The sequence below is a fragment of the Colias eurytheme genome, chromosome 7, assembly GCF_061535395.1.
Source record: "Colias eurytheme isolate Ceu_HAF_F1 chromosome 7, ilColEury1 Martin Lab GWU primary, whole genome shotgun sequence".
Taxonomy (NCBI): domain Eukaryota; kingdom Metazoa; phylum Arthropoda; class Insecta; order Lepidoptera; family Pieridae; genus Colias; species Colias eurytheme.
In genome coordinates this window covers 8,013,497-8,035,232 of record NC_142986.1, presented here as the reverse complement: position 1 = coordinate 8,035,232, position 21,736 = coordinate 8,013,497, and the positions used below count along the sequence as shown (strand labels likewise).

Genomic DNA, 21,736 nt, shown 5'->3' with positions numbered 1-21,736 from the left:
TCAAATTACTTATAGGAACTTGTGCGTAGATAGAGACCATAGATGATAGAACGTTAAACATTTTTGTTTTATTTGTTTTTTTAGATTCAAGAATTATTTTTACAGACGAAGAATGTCTTAGATATTTATGGTTGTTAACAAAAGCAAAGCTTTATTGTAGTGTCACTTGTAAATATTTGCAACATTCAATATCATAATTCATATTATAGACACTGATATCTGGTTAAATGGATAGTCGGATATGTAATACATTTATGCAATGGAAAACAACTACCTATATACCCAATATTGTCATACAGTCATAGTATTTTATATATAAGAATATTTATATGACGCTACAAATACTGAAATTTTATAAGAAATATTAAATATATCATGGTAGCGAAAACCGTAAAAATATAACAATAATTTATTGTACCTTAGTAACTAATACTTTCAAATGGCTAAATGTGTGTAGTATCTAACCGTAATAACGAATTTAATTATTCAATAATGCAATAACTCCAAATAATTTGTCGTGAGTCGTGACCATTTTCATTGAAAAATTTATGTTTATTTTAAAAGTATTTTGTTTTTGTTGACCTCAACTAGACCAATTTATTTGAAGTTTATTTTGTTAAGGCGTGGTTATATTGTATTATCCGTTTATACATAAAAATAATTTCTTAGATATAAAATAGAATAGAATATAGCGCTCCCTAGTTTAATTTGATCTCTTTGATAGAGCAAAGAACTAAGGTATAGTATTCGTAAGAAATAAGAAAGGAAATGTAAATACTTAGATTGACTACAAGCTCTCTCTGTAGGTAATATTAAAATGATAATATCTTTTTCGACTACTTTAAGATATTAACAATAAATTATACAAATTATAAAAGGCTATAACGTATAAATACATCGTAGGTTTGTTCAGATAATTGTTAAATGTGACCGAACCTTCAGCTTAATTTATAATGGCCGTTGTTATCTCTATAGGTAGCATTTAGTTGGCTTATAAATTGTGTTGTTGGGTTAGTTAATAATGAGTCAATTAATTATTCTAATTTATCACGTGGTCGAACTAAGAACTATGCTTTTAATATCGTCGAACTTTCGCACACTAGTCTCATAAACACATTACAACAAATGCATAGGAATAAAGATAAGATAATATGAATTGACTGTAAGAAAAATTAATGAATATTATTTACCTAAAAAAGAAGATTACAATATTAGAATATAGCCAATCTAATTATCTCTACATGCATTATTAGTTTATTCCAAATGGATGACTCATTAAAAAAGTTGAGCTCTTTTGTTAAAAGGCGTTTAAGAAAATTTACTCCTAGAAAACGATGCTATAAGATTTCTTAATAATCAATACCCAGAAGTGGACTATAGGGTGTTACTTTTGAGAACAGGATGCAGAAAAAGATAACAGTTTCGCAGTATCACGTCTGATTAATGGCGAATACTGGCATAATTAACTGCTTTTATTGTAATTCATTTCTTGCTAGACTCATAGCAGGGGTCGCGTGATCAGCGTGAAGAGCAAATATATGTGCATTTGTTTATGTACATGTGTTTTCTTGTAACGTTTATGGTGAAAAAGTAATGAAAAGTGGAACACCATGTGTATGTACTAAAGTGTACGTTGGAGGTTAGAATTTTTGATTGACCTATTTTGGATTGAAACTTTTTGTTTCGTTAAATTTTCCCCAATTATTTATGTGCATGGAATGTATTATCAACCTATAAAACAAATGCATAAGTGATATGACCATTCCCATTTAGTTCTCACTACATGGTCTCAGGCTATGTGGATTTCAGCCACGTCACAATGTTGGTCAAGTGCGGGTTAACAGATGTCACACATGCTGATATTTTTTTTCTAAATAAGTTCAACGACTCTTGTTACGATTAAAGAATTTGTACTTTAAAATAACATTTGCACGTGTTTTAATTCATTTGAGTGACCTATATTTGACGTGCCTTTGTATACATTAGCGAAAATATTAAGATCTTAGGTAAAGATATAGAATATGAAGTAATATTTGGAAATCGGTGATTTCATAAATTTTTATTTGTATATCCTTCAATATTAACACCACTAACATAAACGTCGAGATTATCCGTCTACTTAAAATATTATCGAGATATAATTTTATAGCTTCTTAAGTGTGAAAAGATACTTTGGTAGAATTTATTTGCGAAATTCGATATCATAACATGCCGTTTCAATTGTTATAATAATTTAAAGATTTTGTGTAACAGTTTTAAAGCCATAAATATTCGTATTTATGTGTTGCCCCAATTTTATTTTAAAAGAGCAAAAAAATTAATGTAATATTTTATCTACCGACATGTTTACATTGTATAAATTTGTATTTTTAAATACCGCACACTTAAAAAGGTTTAATGCCTGTCTGCATAATATTTGAAAGGTCCATTGGAAACGGCATTTTTGACCTTTCTGAAATAAGATGTTGTACATGTAGAGTAACTATCTTATATCTACAAAAAATATACCCACTGGATAAATAATTAAAAGTTCTGATTAAGGGCCCTTAGTAGGTGAAAACGGCAAAATGGACTGTTTTCTATGAGCTATAATTGAAAATATTGAAGTTTTTTCGCACTGAAATTTATAATATGTATTACAGAACGTATGTGTGATGGGATGACTGTTTCCAAAACACGATTGGAAAAATTTTGCTCGATAAAAAAAAATCCTCAAGTTACCTCTAAAATATCATATAAATTCTCATTACAACTGTATTTTACGATAATAATTCGTATAAAATCACAAATACATAGGTTTTACCTTCATTTACCTTCTCGATTTCGTGACTGTTTTAGATTTAGAAAATACTAAATATTTTCATTCACTTTTTGATAAAAATGTGAATGGCGCTTACGATTTTCAGTTTCGAGCACGTTGATTCCATACTAAACGCGGACCCCCTCACCGCTTACCTCAGGCCCGAATAGCTGAATTTTCGCTGACCGCCTAACCCCCCTTAAGATATACTTACTTGTATGTATTTTCCTCTATCGCTCCATAAGTATCTAATATAACACATTAATTCTTTAAAAATAATGTTTTTTTCCTATTGTGAGTTATGATGGTTATATGACCCTAGACTATGTACATTTGTATATTGTCATTCAAATGCGGTTATGTACTTTCCTTTTAGATCATTAACTTGACAAAATAAATTCCGTATGTCAAAACAACATGTCTATTTTGGCATAGATTTTGAGACGTTTCATAGTTACGCCAACCCACGCATAAATAACGAAATAATTACATTAAGAAAAGCCTGGTTCCGTACAAGTATTTTTATTATTCTCCATATATACCTTCTATTGTTGGTCTAAATATATAATACGAAAGTTTTATCAAAATCATTACTTTATCTCAACTTGTATTCTATAAAATGTCTATTTTACCTTGCGTAGTTAAAATAAGTACAATAATATAAACTGGTGTATCTTTACTCTTGCATTCAAACCGGGGGACTTGAATTAAAGTTAAGGAACCCTAAAACATGAAAAAAAGATGGATAGATGTATATTTTATCAGAGATCTTAAAAGCTCGTTCAAGCAATTAGTCTCATAGCGTATTTGTTTCTAGCAGGACAATTATTATTTGCTGTCAACTTGAATAAAAGCACATGTGTCTGATCCTTCATAGATATTATTAGGTTTATTTAATTAGTACGAATATATTAAATATTAATTCTTATTCATAATTCTATGAATATATTTTTTATAATACTACTAGCGGCCCGCCCCGGCTTCGCCTGTGGTACATGTTTACGTTTTCTCTCCGTAAGAACCATCCTAGTACCTAGTACCTCGAGTACATTATAAAAAAATAATTAACGAAATCGGTTTAACCATTCTCGAGTTATGCGCTTACCACTATCATTTTGCGCTTATCATTTTGCGATTCATTTTTATATGATAGATTATATAAATATTTTCATTCTATTGTGATTATTTTATTAAATGAAATAATGGAATTAAGTAATGCTCACAAAATTATCGTGTATGTAAATTCAAGTTGTACAATATTTAACAGTCGAAAACCTTTTAGCGACGAGTCATGGTAATGACTGACAATTATTATAATAAACAAGTGCCAACAAACATTTCTAAAAGCCCCTTAATTTCGTACAATAACACTTTTAAATTAACTTAATTGGCTGCCCTTAATCCTGTAAAACGGATTTAATCGTAACATTTTTAAAATGTCAACACAATTAGTTAAATATTTACGATGTGATGGTAACATTGCGTGGTAGTGGAGTTGCATGCTTGACGTTGCAATTTTGAGGTAAATTGGGGTTTAAAATTCGCAAACTATAATCTTCATACTTATTTCAGACGTGTGAAAATGGACTTTGAGTGTGCTTTGAGCTTTGAGAAAATACAAAAAAAAAGACGTGTGGCACTCGGGGACTGCCGCGGTAAAGCTATTGCATGCTTTGCCTTCAAGCCACACCTCCGCGCCCGTCGGAGTGAGGAGCGTGAGGTTTTTCGTTACGCAATTTCTGGATTCGGTCCCCGCGCTCAAGGCCTGCGATAGAAGCTATGCAATAGCTTAATAAAAATTATATCGTTTCCTTAATTTTCTTCTGCGTTTAGTTAATTGTTTTAATAACATTGAAGTGAATTGTATTTATTGATAAAAGGCATACTAATAGATGCATATTGTGCGAATTTGTCTTAATTCTTACTATTAGGTATACATAATACATTGCTGAATTAATTTTCTCTATCAATATAATATGCATAAAAATTGTACATATGTATTAATAGATATACTTACGCAAAAAACGCAAATTCGATTTGGACCAAGTACATACATATTAATTATTGCAAATTAAAATTGCCATGAGTGTCACAGAACATAAAATGTTATGAATATATAATAAGGATTAGCTTATAATAAGTGCTAACTTCACACTGGTTTCCAACTTGTTTGCATCTACTTAGCGATCAGGATTAATGCCATGCGACGGATGTGTTCTCTATAATGATAACTATCATAAATTGAAATTAAATTCAAGATAAGTAAGTAGTACAGCCCCCTAGACAAGTGGCTTTTTATTAGGGTAAAGTTCAATAGAATAGATTATGAATGTATGAGATTGACGTAATCAATCGTCGTCGTCGTCGTATTTAAACGTCAATCTCATACATTCATAATCTATTCTATTGAACTTTACGCTAATAGAAAGCCACTTGTCTAGGGGGGCAGGTACTATTAAGCTTTTGCTATACCACTCGATACTCGTGAGTCGTGGTTTGGTAGCGATGTTTCTATTTTTCCGAGTGTCTCTGATAAAAAATGCATCTTACAATTTTTATTTTTGGACTATTTTCAGGCAAATACACTAAATTAATTGTAAATAATAAAAATACAACACCATTAATTTATCTAATTGAAAGAAGAGACAATAAACTAAAAATAAATAACAATTATTACAATTTACTCTAGTAGGTACCAATCAAGAGACGAAAATATCTTCGTTTCAATTATAAACTTTTGATTAAAGTGAGCACCATGGAAAGGTGTTGTTCACTGATATTTTGGGAAAAAAAGTACTATGGAAACACTACCGCTTCAAAACTCGCTTTTCCATTTCTTAAAATTAAACGAACGCGTAGGTAATTTGAGCGATCGCATCTGCAGTCAAATTAAATTCCATAAAACGATGCTGACATCTTCGCTTGTTAAAATGACGAAAAAACTAGAAAGCGAACTCACATTTCTTGACAAACAAATCGAGAATGCCGCTGTATGTCCATCATTAAAATGACTTTTTGTTCAATACATTGTGGTTTATGTGAAAATGTTTCGGTGACATTTGAGTTTGTTTACGTCCTCGTATGTTGACATGTTAAATGCAATCAGAGTGACACCTCTCGATACTTGATAAAATAATTATTCAATGAAACATGTGTTGATACTTTTTAAATGTATTGTGGTTGATGCAATTATTAAATTCGCGTCTTGCAGAAAGAGTTATGTGCAGTAGCATTTCCTTACACGATCGAGTTATATATTTGTTGTATTCCATGTAACCCACTGCTTTTTCCAAATCGTTGATGCGATATTACCTGTATTCCAAGGAATAAAATAAAGCTTGGTGTACTGGCAAAGGTGAGGCAGTATTTCAGCTCGGGACAGTTGCTCAACCTCTATCAAGCACAGGTCCGTTCGTGCATGGAATACTGCTCTCACATCTGGGATGGATCTGCCAAATACCAGCTGGAGACACTTGAGGCAATAGAGAGGCGTGCCAAGAGGCTTGTAGAGAACTGTAGAGGGGTTGTTAACTCAAAGACATTTCAGATTGTAATGATTTTATTTGTACACAGTTCCCGTATTTATACAAAAAATCGACCAAAAACAAAACTAATCAGAATTCTAATTTTGAGATTGAATTTTAGAATGCGCTCTGATTAAGAATGCGCCAGCTTGTACACAATATGATATGCATGTCTCCCATAGTGTCCCCCCTCAAGCGAAGCGAACATTTTTCTTGACGACGCGTCCACTTCTTGTAGTGTAGGGACGTGCCTTGTCCGTGTTGTAGTCTGAAGCAGGCACTGACGTCGTAGCACTTGTAGGAGTAGGTGTGGATGCTACTGCTGTGCTTGCCATACCTTCAACCTCTTCGTTTAATATGTATGCAGGCTTGAGTCTCTCAATTTCGCTCTTGAGCGTCATATTGTTCTCCGTCAGTTGTGCGATCCTCTGCTGCAGCAGCGCCATCTGCTTCTCATCTCCTCCACTCTCTGGAGGTTTTGCTGGCGGTCTCAAACTGTTGTGCAGGAGCACGTGAACCTTCTCCCTTGCTGAATTCAATTCCCTAGCCAATTGTTCTGCATTGTGTTCAGCTATCGCCTGTGACTGTTGCGCGTCCTTCAGTTTCATCTGAGTCGCCTTCAAGAGATCCGGTATGGGAGCTAACTCTTGCAGTTTTTCTTCGAACTTCAACTTCACTTTCTGTATTACCAAATTGATCTGTTCACTGATTCTAGAGTTGTCCATGTCCATCATGTCCATTTGACGCCGTTGTTCCTCTACTAATTGTTGCGCTTGGAGGTACTTAAGTACTTAACCCTATAATCTTTCAGCTGATCATTCTGTTCCTTCATCAACAGCCTCAGTTCATCGATTTCTTCTCTCGCCTCCCTATAACACTGCTTCAGAGCCCTAACATTGACCTCTTGTTCAAACGCCTGTTCCTTTGTCCCCATCATCATGTTTGTTTGTGTTGTCAAACTTTCGAACTTCATTTCTAATTCCCTAAGCCTGTTTTGCACTTCACGGTGTTGGCATCTCTCTGTTTCTAACTCGTCAGTAGCTTCCGAGTAGCTCTAATACCAGGGTGGCATAGTCCGTGTTGAGCGTTAAATGCCATATAACGGTATGCCTTCGGTAGAAAGGGACGGGGCGATGCGCTTGATAACTCGCACGTACAGCGCCGAGACTATGATCCGAGGCGTCAGTCATGATGGCAAGGGAGCAGCCAAGAATGGGAAAACATAATGTTGTCGCTTCTGTGATGCTTTGTCGGCAATTCTCAAAAGCTTCAATTGCTGCAGTAGTCCATTCGATAGGCGTTTTGTCGTTCTTCTTTTTATTATGTAGATACTTCTTTAATTCATTTTGTAGATGTGTTTGGTTAGGTAGGCAGTCTCTGTAAAAGATGGTAGCCCGTAGCAGCCTGGACTGGATGGAGACGGAGGCCAGCTCGCAGTGCTTTTCTTCATAGTGTAGTTAGTCTTTTTCTTCCATGTTTTCTTTTTGCTCCGTCGGGGTCACCAATTGTAGAGAACTGTAGAGGGGTTGTTAACTCAAAGACATTTCAGATTGTAATGATTTTATTTGTACACAGTTCCCGTATTTATACAAAAAATCGACCAAAAACAAAACTAATCAGAATTCTAATTTTGAGATTGAAATTTAGAATGCGCTCTGATTAAGAATGCGCCAGCTTGTACACAATATGATATATATATACTCTATGCATGTCTCCCATAGGCTAATAAACGACGATGAGCTAGCAGGCAAAAAACTCCAGAGCCTCGCCCACCGTCGCAGAGTGGCAAGTTTATCGGTTTTTTACCGGATACACTTTGGAGAGTGCGCTGCGGAATTGCACGACCTAATTCCGCCATCCCCATTTCTCCATCGTTCGTCAAGGCGCACAGACTCTAGGCATCGCCACATGGTTGACGTTCCATGTACCCGGACAAAGCGGTTCGGATCGTCATTCTTTATTCGAACCGATAGGGACTGGAACATGCTTCCTGAGTCTGTGTTCCCCGACGAGTACAATTTGGAGGTCTTCAAGAGGAGAGTGAACAGGTACATTTTAGGGAAGCGCGCTCCATCTTAGGCCACATCTCAGCTTACCATCAGGCGAGATTGTGGCCAAGCGCTCCCCTATTGTACAATTAAAAAAAAAAAAAAAGAATAAGAATAAGGATTTATAGCTGATGGATTGATGGGAATTAACACTTGTGTCCATTTTCAAAGGGGAAAATAGCAGAACGACTCCTTTCTAAAATCCTTTCCGCATACCTAGTGCATACCTCAAAAACAAACAAATATTGAATTAAATGGTGAAGAATAATGAAACATATCTCTATTTTACTACTATTTTTCTTCTATTTTTTTTTTTATTTTATTCTACGTTTTGGCATCACACTAATTTTATCTATTTTTTAATTTTAATTTTATTTTGTATTTCTTCTTTTTGTTTGTTTTTATATAATTACCTTATTTCTGTATAATGTGGTGCCAAATAAATGAGTTTGAGTTTGAGTTTGAGTTTGAAATTTGCTACAACAATATATGCACACGATCTAAGAAAAACACATGCTAACAGAAAATACGAACGTTTCCATAGAAATTTTTTGCGAAAGTGAAATTATTCAAAAAAAGTGGGCAATGACAAAAACCATATTCCACGGTACCATTATAGGTAATTTCTTAAGCAATTCGACTTGACTAAATAATTGTTTGAGTTTGAGTTGAGTACGATGAAATGATTGATTATGCAAATCATCGGCATGCAATTAAATTTACCGATGCCTCAAAGGTTCCGTTATTCTTTGTAGCATGTTATTACCATGTGAAATATAAACGAATAACGTTAATAATACAAATACTTTGGTGGTCTGTTAAAGAGCAGATTGAATAAGTGCTGAACTTATATTTTACCTATGCATATGTAATGAATTATAACATCAACACGACTTTTTCTAATGTAAAATAAGAGAATATAGAAAGAGAAGCATCTACATTCTACATATTAATTACTAGCGGTCCGCCCCGGCTTCGCCCGTGGTACATGTTTACATTTTCTCTACATAAGAACCATCCTCGTACTTCAAGGAATATAATGAAAAAAGAATTATCGAAATCGGTTCAGCCGTTCTCGAGTTATGCGCTTACCAACACATTTTGCGATTCATTTTTATATATAAGATTATGTAGTATACAGTGTATACCACCACTTCAACATTTATAAAATAAACTCACGTAAGGCACTTAGATTTTGACAATGTTAAGAACAAACAAGTTTCCTAACAAGGTGAACAGATATCAGATAATCAAAACGCTGCCGATACTGTGCCAAAAATGTACAGGTTGATAAAAAGCTCGAGATATTACGTCTCGGTTCCTTGGAAGTTTATCGTTATTGAGGGACTGCACACACTTGACCGCGAGATTCAGTTTTGTTTATCATCATGATCTGCTGGTATGTGTCCCCAGAACAGGGAGACAGGTATAACTATGAGAGTTGAATATACATATATGTATTGCGAAAAATAATACATTGTGCAAAGAAAATACACGATTCATGTTCTCAAGTGTAAAAAATAGGTATTATTAATAGCAGATGTGATGTGAGTATTTTTTTTACTGAAGATAAAGATTGTATTGAGCTTTGTAATTCGCAATATATTAATATATCGCGCTATAATCAATAAAGGCATCTTATTATAGTAATCATATTTATTTCTATAGTATAAGATACATATCGCTTCTTTAAAGTTGAGTCTTCGTTTAACTGTGTTATTACACAGAAATATGAGTATAATATGCGTAGTAATTTCTACTTTATACGAATAAATGTATGCAGTCCCTAAGACGAGTTTAATGTCGCCGCGACGTCGATCGAGGGCGACTTTCTGATTCTTCATACCAATTCACGGTATCAATTGAAACGCGGCACAAAAACCGCCTGCTAAATGATCCCTTTTACTAAATAAATCCCTTCAATTATCGCCAATCACACAATTAAGTGCTTTTGAGTGTCTACACTCGTACATGCATAATGTATTTGCGTTAAGTAGGTATAAATACAGCTCATTTGTCTTAATTTGCTGGTTATTAAATAAACTAACTTTGGCGTCTGTTGGGTGCGTTTTCTTTATTTTCTCCTAATTCACTTACCTACTTACAATTGATTTTTAAGTCCCGTTTAAATAACAAAATATACCTATCTATCGGCTAAATGAAGAGCGGCTTGGATTCTTAGCTGGTATATTTTTATTATATTAATTACTAGTATGATGATTAAGAAGATTACCTTCTTTATAGAAATTTATATACATATTCTACTGTTTAAATACATATTTAAAAGTAAATAATTAAATATATTTTACGACTGCCCAACTGACGGTAAACTTCTTGCTAACATTTTTATCTTGTAAGGGCCGATTTTTCAATGCTTGGATAAAACTTATTCGTCGAATAATGTATAGAACTACCATTTTAAAAACGTATTCTAATTGCCCGTATTTGACAGTTTACGTGACATTTTAATATTATCGTGTAATACTTTATTGGACGGATACGTTTTATCCAAGCATTGAAAAATCGGCCCTAAATCACATATTTCAATATAAAATCAAGTAGTAAAACACAAACAGTAACATATGATACCGATTACGTTCGATACATATCTAACAATTTAATTCTCAATAAATAAACGTGAGTTTATACCTATTTCCATGGAACCCGTTCCAGTGTTTCCATCACCACAGATTATCTAAAGGACATAAATCAGACGTAGAGTGAGTTTTAATAACATTTCTAGGACTCATATCCGTTAGAAATACGACGATTATCCACTCACCTCAATACTTAATGTGCAATCTGTCAGATTATATGTTATGATAGTTTAATGATCCGCTATATGCTTAAGGGCCGATTTTTCAATGCTTGGATAAAACTTATTCGTCGAATAATGTATAAAACTACCATTTTAAAAACGTATTCTAATTGTCCGTATTTGACAGTTTACGTGACATTTTAATATTATCGTGTAATACTTTATTGGACGGATAAGTTTTAACCAAGCATTGAAAAATCGGCCCTAAGTGTGTATGTTTATGAGTGTTTTGGATTGGTTCTTGATAAGAATTTTGCAATAAGAAGAATAAGTCATCTCTAAGATTTAAAATATGAACAGTATATTTTATATCCTTTGGGAAAAAAATAGAATTTAATCTAATATCACCAAACATTTTAAATCGTATACAAGTAAATGTTACCTCGAAAGCTTTCAAGTGTTTTTTAGAAGTTTTGTTGTAAATTCATATTATGTGCCTTTAGACAATAAATATAGTGAAACTCTTTAAAATTAAGATATTATGGCAACCAAGTAAGTATTATTTGTCGTTAAAGAGAGTTATCGTTGTATGGAGTAAAGAAAAAAACAATTATTTTTCCATGGCATAAGTAAAATATATAGCTTCACGAAAAAAATGTTACGTAGTTTCACAGCCTCTTAAACCTGATAACTGATATAACATAAACATAACTATAGATAATTAATATTTATTACCTACCTAAATATTAACATTTTAATTTGTTGAGAGTAGGTAACAATATATGTGTTAAAAAAAGTTCTTCAGAGCAAAATAAAAAAAAAGTTTTACTTAATTTCGTAATACATATAAATAAATAAACTTCGTAATAAAATAAATTCTACAAAATAAACGAGGTTTCATTGAAACAGAAAGATCAACTTTATGTTTCCACTTCATTCGCCGTAATATTTATTAAGTTGGAAAGATTTATCAGATTATTGCTTGGAATTTTGTGATTTTCCGACTTTGCTTTTTTTTAATTGAAAGGTATTTTATTGAAACGTCAGATATAAAAAAGTAATAAAGCACATGTAATTCCATATCTGTACATGAAATCAAAATAATATTTATTCCTTTTTACAAATAAGCTTGAATTATGCTTTGAACCGTTCGCGTCCGCGTCGGTTAGTTTATTACTATAATGGAGATATTCATTCTACAAGATAAAATTCTTTTTTATTAGTTACGTCATATTAAAAAAATATTTAGATCTTACTGGTCAACTTGGTCTAAGGAAGAAGGAACAAATTTTTTTTATGACTTGTGTTATCGATTTTTGGCTACATACAAATAAATTTTAAAATAACACCACTATTAGGTACTCCATACGGATAATCTATACTAATATTATAAAGAGGAAAGGTTTGTAATTATATGTATGTATGTATGGTTTTCACGCATAAACTACTGGACCGATTTAAATGAAATTTAGCACACATATAGAGGGTATCTTGGATTAACACATAGGCTAGGATTTATCCCGGAAATCCCACGGGAACGGTAGATACGCAGGTTTTTCTTTGAAAACGCGGGCGAAGCCGTGGGCGGAAAGCTAGTTTAATAATATTTTCTAAGAGGTTCAGTGCAAATTCCAGACCAACATTATATCATCAAACTAAGGAAACATTAGCCTACGGTCATATGTTATCTATGCTACGGCACATAAATAGGTATACAGGTACGTAAAGCTGGCGATGAAAAATAAGCGAAATTAAAAAAAAACAACACCAGAATTTGTTGCTTATTTGTTGCTAATTAGTTGCTATAATGACGATTTTGTTGCTCAACCCGTTCGCTGAAAATCAGCAACAGTTCTAGCTTAACGTTAAGGTAGCGTGAAGAAATCGTAAAAAGGGATGGATTGTTGCAAAAATGCAGGTGAATTTGTTGCTAATTTGTTGCTGCATAAAAACAGTGAAAATTTTGAATTTTTTTCATTGGCGCCAAAAATAACACTGGCCACGTCAACTTAATTGTCGATTTTCGGTAGTGAAACATAAAAAAAAATTTGTTGCTCCTCACATCGTTCACTGGCACAGTATACAGAGCCAGCAACAAAATAGAAACCGGAAGTAGAGTTAATTTTGAAACCGGTTTGCTAGAAATTCGTCCACGCCAGCTTAACTGTCGATTTTCGGTAGTTAAACATAAAAAAAAATTTGTTGCTCCTCACATAGTTCACTGGCACAGTGTACAGAGCCAGCAACAAAATAGAAACCGGAAGTAGAGTTAATTTTGAAACCAGTTTGCTAGAAAATCGTCCACGCCAGCTTAACTGTCGATTTTCGGTAGTGAAACATAAAAAAAAAATTTGTTGCTCTTCACATCGTTCACTGGCACAGTGTACAGAGCCAGCAACAAAATAGAAACCGGAAGTAGAGTTAATTTTGAAACCGGTTTGCTAGAAAATCGTCCACGCCAGCTTAACTGTCGATTTTCGGTAGTGAAACATAAAAAAAAATTTGTTGCTCTTCACATCGTTCACTGGCACAGTGTACAGAGCCAGCAACAAAATAGAAACCGGAAGTAGAGTTAATTTTGAAACAGGTTTGCTAGAAAATCGTCCACGCCAGCTTAACTGTCGATTTTCGGTAGTTAAACATAAAAAAAAAATTTGTTGCTCTTCACATCGTTCACTGGCACAGTGTACAGAGCCAGCAACAAAATAGAAACCGGAAGTAGAGTTAATTTTGAAACAGGTTTGCTAGAAAATCGTCCACGCCAGCTTAACTGTCGATTTTCGGTAGTTAAACATAAAAAAAAAATTTGTTGCTCCTCACATCGCTCACTGGCACAGTCTATAGAGCCAGCAACAAAATAGAAACCGGAAGTAGAGTTAATTTTGAAACCGGTTTGCTAGAAAATCGTCCACGCCAGCTTAACTGTCGATTTTCGGTAGTGAAACATAAAAAAAAATTTGTTGCTCTTCACATCGTTCACTGGCACAGTGTACAGAGCCAGCAACAAAATAGAAACCGGAAGTAGAGTTAATTTTGAAACCGGTTTGCTAGAAAATCGTCCACGCCAGCTTAACTGTCGATTTTCGGTAGTGAAACATAAAAAAAAAATTTGTTGCTCTTCACATCGTTCACAAGCACAGTGTACAGAGCCAGCAACAAAATAGAAACCGGAAGTAGAGTTAATTTTGAAACCGGTTTGCTAGAAAATCGTCCACGCCAGCTTAACTGTCGATTTTCGGTAGTGAAACATAAAAAAAAAAATTTGTTGCTCTTCACATCGTTCACTGGCACAGTGTACAGAGCCAGCAACAAAATAGAAACCGGAAGTAGAGTTAATTTTGAAACCGGTTTGCTAGAAATTTTTCAATTTATTAACTCTACTTCCGGTTTTTATTTTGTTGCTGGCTCTGTACACTGTGCCAGTGAACGATGTGAAGAGCAACAAATTTTTTTTTTATGTTTCACTACCGAAAATCGACAGTTAAGCTGGCGTGGACGATTTTCTAGCAAACCGGTTTCAAAATTAACTCTACTTCCGGTTTCTATTTTGTTGCTGGCTCTGTACACTGTGCCAGTGAGCGATGTGAGGAGCAACAAATTTTTTTTTTATGTTTTACTACCGAAAATTGACAGTTAAGCTGGCGTGGACGATTTTCTAGCAAACCGGTTTCAAAATTAACTCTACTTCCGGTTTCTATTTTGTTGCTGGCTCTGTACACTGTGCCAGTGAACGATGTGAAGAGCAACAAATTTTTTTTTATGTTTCACTACCGAAAATCGACAGTTAAGCTGGCGTGGACGATTTTCTAGCAAACCGGTTTCAAAATTAACTCTACTTCCGGTTTCTATTTTGTTGCTGGCTCTGTACACTGTGCCAGTGAACGATGTGAAGAGCAACAAATTTTTTTTTATGTTTCACTACCGAAAATCGACAGTTAAGCTGGCGTGGACGATTTTCTAGCAAACCGGTTTCAAAATTAACTCTACTTCCGGTTTCTATTTTGTTGCTGGCTCTATAGACTGTGCCAGTGAGCGATGTGAGGAGCAACAAATTTTTTTTTTATGTTTAACTACCGAAAATCGACAGTTAAGCTGGCGTGGACGATTTTCTAGCAAACTGGTTTCAAAATTAACTCTACTTCCGGTTTCTATTTTGTTGCTGGCTCTGTACACTGTGCCAGTGAACGATGTGAGAAGCAACCAATTTTTTTTTTATGTTTAACTACCGAAAATTGACAGTTAAGCTGGCGTGGACGATTTTCTAGCAAACCGGTTTCAAAATTAACTCTACTTCCGGTTTCTATTTTGTTGCTGGCTCTGTACACTGTGCCAGTGAACGATGTGAAGAGCAACAAATTTTTTTTTTATGTTTCACTACCGAAAATCGACAGTTAAGCTGGCGTGGACGATTTTCTAGCAAACCGGTTTCAAAATTAACTCTACTTCCGGTTTCTATTTTGTTGCTGGCTCTGTACACTGTGCCAGTGAGCGATGTGAGGAGCAACAAATTTTTTTTTTATGTTTTACTACCGAAAATTGACAGTTAAGCTGGCGTGGACGAATTTCTAGCAAACCGGTTTCAAAATTAACTCTACTTCCGGTTTCTATTTTGTTGCTGGCTCTGTACACTGTGCCAGTGAACGATGTGAGGAGCAACAAATTTTTTTTTATGTTTCACTACCGAAAATCGACAATTAAGTTGACCTGGCCAGTGTTATTTTTGGCGCCAATGAAAAAAATTCAAAATTTTCACTGTTTTTATGCAGCAACAAATTAGCAACAAATTCACCTGCATTTTTGCAACGATCCATCCCTTTTTCCGATTTCTTCACGCTACCTTAACGTTAAGCTAGAACTGTTGCTGATTTTCAGCGAACGGGTTGAGCAACAAAATCGTCATTATAGCAACTAATTAGCAACAATTAAGCAACAAATTCTGGTGTCGTTTTTTTTTAATTTCGCTAATTTTTCATCGCCAGCTTTACGTACCTTAGGTATACGATCTCCTTAACATTCTAGTAGATACCTCGCTATAACATAAACTACGAGTAAGTCCATGTAACCACCACGCATTGCTTGTAGGCTGAAATATTTATGATTGTACGCTGTACGGACAGACGATTTTCCACGACACTCGTACGCATTATATTTTACGCAATTCAATGTACTCATTTGTCTGTCAGAATGAATGATTGAAGTTAACTCGTGCATGTATGCGACACGCACACATTGAATGTAATAGATAAAATAGTACCTATGACTCGGCTATGTCACAGATAGTTTAGTAGATCGCTATGTGTATGTGGTATTTTGTATTTTTTTTAATCGTGATGTTGTTTATTTCTGAATAGAGCCTGAGGGCCGCCTAGTGAACAGAGATATAGCGTAAATCATTTGTCTAAATTTAATTTAAAAGCTCGATCTATATTAGTCATAAATGTTTGGCCTCTATCAGAGTAACGATGTTTTAATACACAAATATCATTTTAGAAATTAAGTATGTTTTCTGTAGTTAGCGATAATTATTTTAGTTTTCATTTACAATATATTTTCAATAACATAACAAAAACCATAAAGTACAAATTGAAAAATAATTTTAACTTCGATAGAGCTGCTATTGCAGCTGGAGAAGTGAATTTTATTTAATCTAAAATCGAGTTCATAAATTAATATCAAAATGATTTAATACCTACATAAAACACACACAAGTACTTAAATATCCAATTTATTTACCAGGCAATTTGTAAGCGCATACCGTCATTTAATTAACAAAATCATGTAATCACACATTCTTCGACTAATTAAACTTACGAACATTAATTAAACTCATTGATGTTACCGACACGATTTTTATGTATAGAAATTACAAGTCATTCTGGTAAAAATATATCCAAGTAAATATTAAGAAGCATGCAGAAACACAAAACAGCTCGAACGCATAGAGTCATAGACTGAGACACAGTAAATAGATATGAACAGTAAGGCAACTAAGCTTTTTCGATAAAATAATTGGGTAACTACTAACAACGTATAGGTATATAATATGTGAATAAGTAAAAAATATATAACTTACATACGTAAATTTTTTCAGGACTTTTGATGAGTTTTGTTTTTTGCTTCTTTTGATGATTATTGATATTGTAGGTTTAATAAAAAATCGTACGATATGTTATTTCGAAGCATTATTAGCTGTTATTAAATTCATTACCAACACTAAATTGGCCATTATAATCTCTACTGCTTGACTGTTTTGCAGTAAACTAATCGCCCGCGGCTTCGCTCATGTCACTCAAGTTGAAGCGTAGAAATAAATGTAAATACCTACAAACACACTAAAGATATAATAGATACTAAAGTATAAATCTCTATGCTAAGTAAAGTTTAAGTCTCTATGCATGCTAAGAGCTTTTGTTTTCTTGATAAAGAAGTATTTCGTAACAGCATAAAATAAAAGAAGAGATAAATAATGGACCTAATGAACATGTATTTGCATACCGTGCTACTAAAAACACCAAAGCTTCCCTTCGCATACTTCCACGACGCTATTCAAATGAATCGTCTAAAAACGGTTCTGAATAACACGAAATACTTATCTTACCTCATTAATCGTGGAGTTTTTACTAAATGATGTATCTATAGGTAAATATATGAAGGTATATGAAGGAGGGGCTTAATTTGCATGTCGGATGGGAGGCGTGGTCTGCGCATGTCAACTGTTAACTTAATTATAGGCAAATGAGCATCGTGATTGATTCAAACCTAGTGTATGTATAGTATTCTGGTGGGGAAGACTGTATGAACATTGAACAGTTGTGTCTGGATTTTCCTATAGGTAACAAGTTACGGTAATGTGGCGCGTGTTTTTGGTTTTATGTCCGTGGTAAGTGTGTGTTGGTTGAAATTGAGTAGGTATGGAAAATGATTTTTTAAATAAAAGTGTATAAGTTTATATGAGTGTACTTGTAGAAAGAGTTTAAAGAAAAGAAGGCAAGTGAAAAAGCATATAATTGTATATCTAGCGAAATAGAGTTAAAACGATAAAATTGTAGAAAATTTCCTAATTTGCTGGAAAATTATGTGCCAATTTATTTGTATCAAAATAATGTTTTAGGTATTTCATATTAATTGGATGTAATATACGACGATAAAGCGCGTCACACACGGTGAAGATACTATAATATTTTATCTTAAGATACTGTTATATTGCACGCCTCATAAGCGAAGCGTTGAGGTGGGTACTACTGTCACTTCGCGCAAAACATCTGATTTTTCAAACTTAAAATGTCTTTATGTATCATACATTGCACTTGTAAGATAATACATACACACACATATTAAGAAAAAACACTATTTTTAACGTTCATGATATTTTTGATGTCATTTTTGTTATTTAAACTAGTTAAAAAACAGTTTAAAAAAGTTCTGTCTTGGACGTCCGTGTGTCTGTATGTGCGGATCCTTTTTCTTGTTAACACGATAGCGACCGAAATACTTTACTAATCGAGTCTTTTTTTTTCTCTTACGCTTGAGTATGCTCAGGAATAGAACCCTTTCATTTTTCAGGGTCTGATTCGATGTGGTTTAATTGTTATTAAATAAACAAAAATAATAATTAATAAATATTTATTAAAAAAAATTATGAGGCGTGCACTTTTGGATTTTCCAAATTATTTTATATTACTGTAATATAAAATATAACAGTATCTTAAGATAAAATATTATAGTATCTGCACCGTGTGTGACGCGCTTAATAACTACTTTCTGGATAATCTTTGATCTAACGGTGCATTGATCCTCACGCAATAAGTAAAAGCTCTATTTGTAATGACCGATAAATCCATTTTTGCTCGCTAATATTTCCAACGCTTTTCCCGCCTCGTTTCCAGTTCCCTATAGTTTACCTCTGTTACCAATAAAATAAACCCTTTTACGGTATTTATTTATGAGCGTCAAAACAAGAAATACCATGAGCGGATCTTAGTATAGAAGTCACATTAATAATCAATGAGCTGGCATCGATCTTATCATAAGCTATTCAGGCTTTATTCGTCGATAAACCGATAAATTTTAAATATATTACAATAAATTTCTTTTATTTTACCGCCGTGAGCAAAATCGGTATGCGGCTTTGCAAATTTCGCTCGTGTGTTACAGTGTGAATAAGTTTTACATTTCTTTTTCGATTAATTTAATCTCATTTGCAACATTGGTAATAAATTAATTTGTAGTAACATAAATTTCAGCCGACATTCGCGGCGTGTTCAGGCGCGTAATCGTGAATGCATCACCATTAATAATTTTAATTCGAAAACACTGAGATAATTTAATAATCATTACAATAATTGTCAGTTTACAATTGCTTGGACAATTGATCATTTAATATTGTTGTTTGAAAATAATAATCGATCGTAAAGTAGGTACCTACTGCAATACGTTAAAATACACTTAATTGTAATTTTAACGTTTATGTTTGAGAAATTAAGAATTCGGCTGAATTCAATGTTCGTGTAGAGTTGGTAAACGTTTTATCATACCTAGTATAAAACAAAGTCGTTTTCTCTGTCCCTATGTCCCTATGTACCTATGCTTAAATCTTTAAAACTAAGCAACGGATTTTGATTAGATTTTTTTTAAAGATAGAGTGATTCAAGTGGAAGGTTTTAGTATATAATTTATTATGTTTTAGACAAAGCGGGCGAAGCCGCGGGCGCAAAGCTAGTAGATCATATTTTGTGCTTTCGTAAAAGCATCTGAAGCATTATCTAGATGTGTCGCAGACAATTTCAGATGTCATAGATATGGGATGATTGAAGTTTCTTTGTTAAATTTCGCAGAAACATTATATTACAAAATATACAGGTATTAATTTATAAAAAAAATCGTTTATTGAAATTGCAAACTGTCCCGTAAGCTCCTGAACTATAAACGTAAATTATTATAACAATTATTATAAGTATTTAATCGTAAAGTAATTGTTATTATACCTTATTTAAAAAGATGATGAATTTTCATACGGGTTAAATCCTTATAATAAATATTTTCGGGAATTCTTGAAATCCTTATCGACCAAATTGCTTTAAGCAGCGGTTTTGGCTCACCATATGGCTGTACTCATGAACCTTAATGACTGTACTTAGTGGAACCACTGATCAATAATGATAATCAGCAAGTTCTCACACATAAGTGCGCCCATTATTAACTGTTTATTCGGATTTATATTTTAAAACTCAGAAAAGTGTCGAATTTTTCTTTTCGTTGTTAAAATGTAGGCAGATATTTCTAATATTTTTTTGAAAACTTATACGCGATTAGGTATATATGTAGACTCATCCAAATTGCAAAGCAAGCGACATAAATTATTGCATTTTTATAGAAGATGTACTTTTCGTTAAAGCTCTTATAAATAATTTGGTCTGGCCGTTTATATCTGAAAAATCAAAACATCAAAAGAAAAAACTTTTCTATCTGGCCAGTTCTACTTGTAAAAAAAAATATTAAATTAAAATCTTTTTTAAACTTTTTTTTTCTTAAAAAAAAAGAAATCGTCAAAATTCAACCTTTTTCTATCTGGCCAGTTGTGGGCCAGTTCTATCCGTAATTCAAATCGACGCCATCCTACGTCGATGTTTATCACAAATTTATACTGACAGCCGGCTAAAATATTTATATAGCTATATAACCATTGATGGTCAAGTGCGACAAGTACAATCTAATCTAAGTGATGATTTTGCAACTGGGTAATGAGTACCCCATGTTGGGAGGCACATTTACACGGTGACCACCCAGCGCGCGGCGGCGTTTGGAATAGAAATGAGATGGTGACCATATTTTGTGGTACTTTACGGATGCTGGGATAGTTAGTGATGATAGTCATTGTTGTCAACAGACGAATCTTGAAAGTGACGATATTTTAGCTGTTAGCAAATGAAATAAATAAATAAATCGTTTATTTTCCTTCATAATTTGCTACATAAATTTAATGACCTAGGCTCCTAATATATGTAGTTATAAACTGTTTTCTTTGATTTATTTTTAAAATTTTGTAGTGCCTTAAGAATAAAATTAGGTTAAAGTCTTCGTAATAGGTACGTAAGTGGTCATAGGGGTAACAATAAGATTTCAAGATTTCAGAAGAAGTTTTCATAAAATCCAGAAACCAGAAATTTAAAAAAGCCACTTATTTTAATTAGGTACTTTTGATTTTACGCAGGTGAAACTAAAATAGTATTAGCATAACATTGATGATCTTTTTTTATTACTTGGTGTTCGGTTCATCAGCAAGCATTATTACTTATTTGTATACAAATATAGGTAGATAGTAGATACTTATACGATATAAATATATAAAGAAGGGGATTACACATAGGTTAGTACATAAGCGCTATTTGCAATATTCGCAATCGAAGTATTATACACAATAATGCATGCAATGCAAATATATTTGCATTATACACAATAATGTTATGACTAAGTCGTCCATAGAATTTCTGAAACGTCTTCTTCAGCTATACCTACTCTATACTTATAACTTTTGGTCAAAATCACTTAACTGAAATAAAATCATAAATTACAATTACCTACGTCTTAAACGATATACAATTCCAAA

The 21,736-nt window shown here is 33.4% G+C and overlaps 1 protein-coding gene across 4 annotated transcripts in view; it reads left to right on the top strand.

The window, feature by feature from the left end:
- IP3K2 (Inositol 1,4,5-triphosphate kinase 2) overlaps positions 1–21,736 on the top strand; it is a 135,265-nt gene that overhangs the window by 58,779 nt on the left and 54,750 nt on the right. The gene's annotated exons all lie outside the window — the stretch shown is intronic.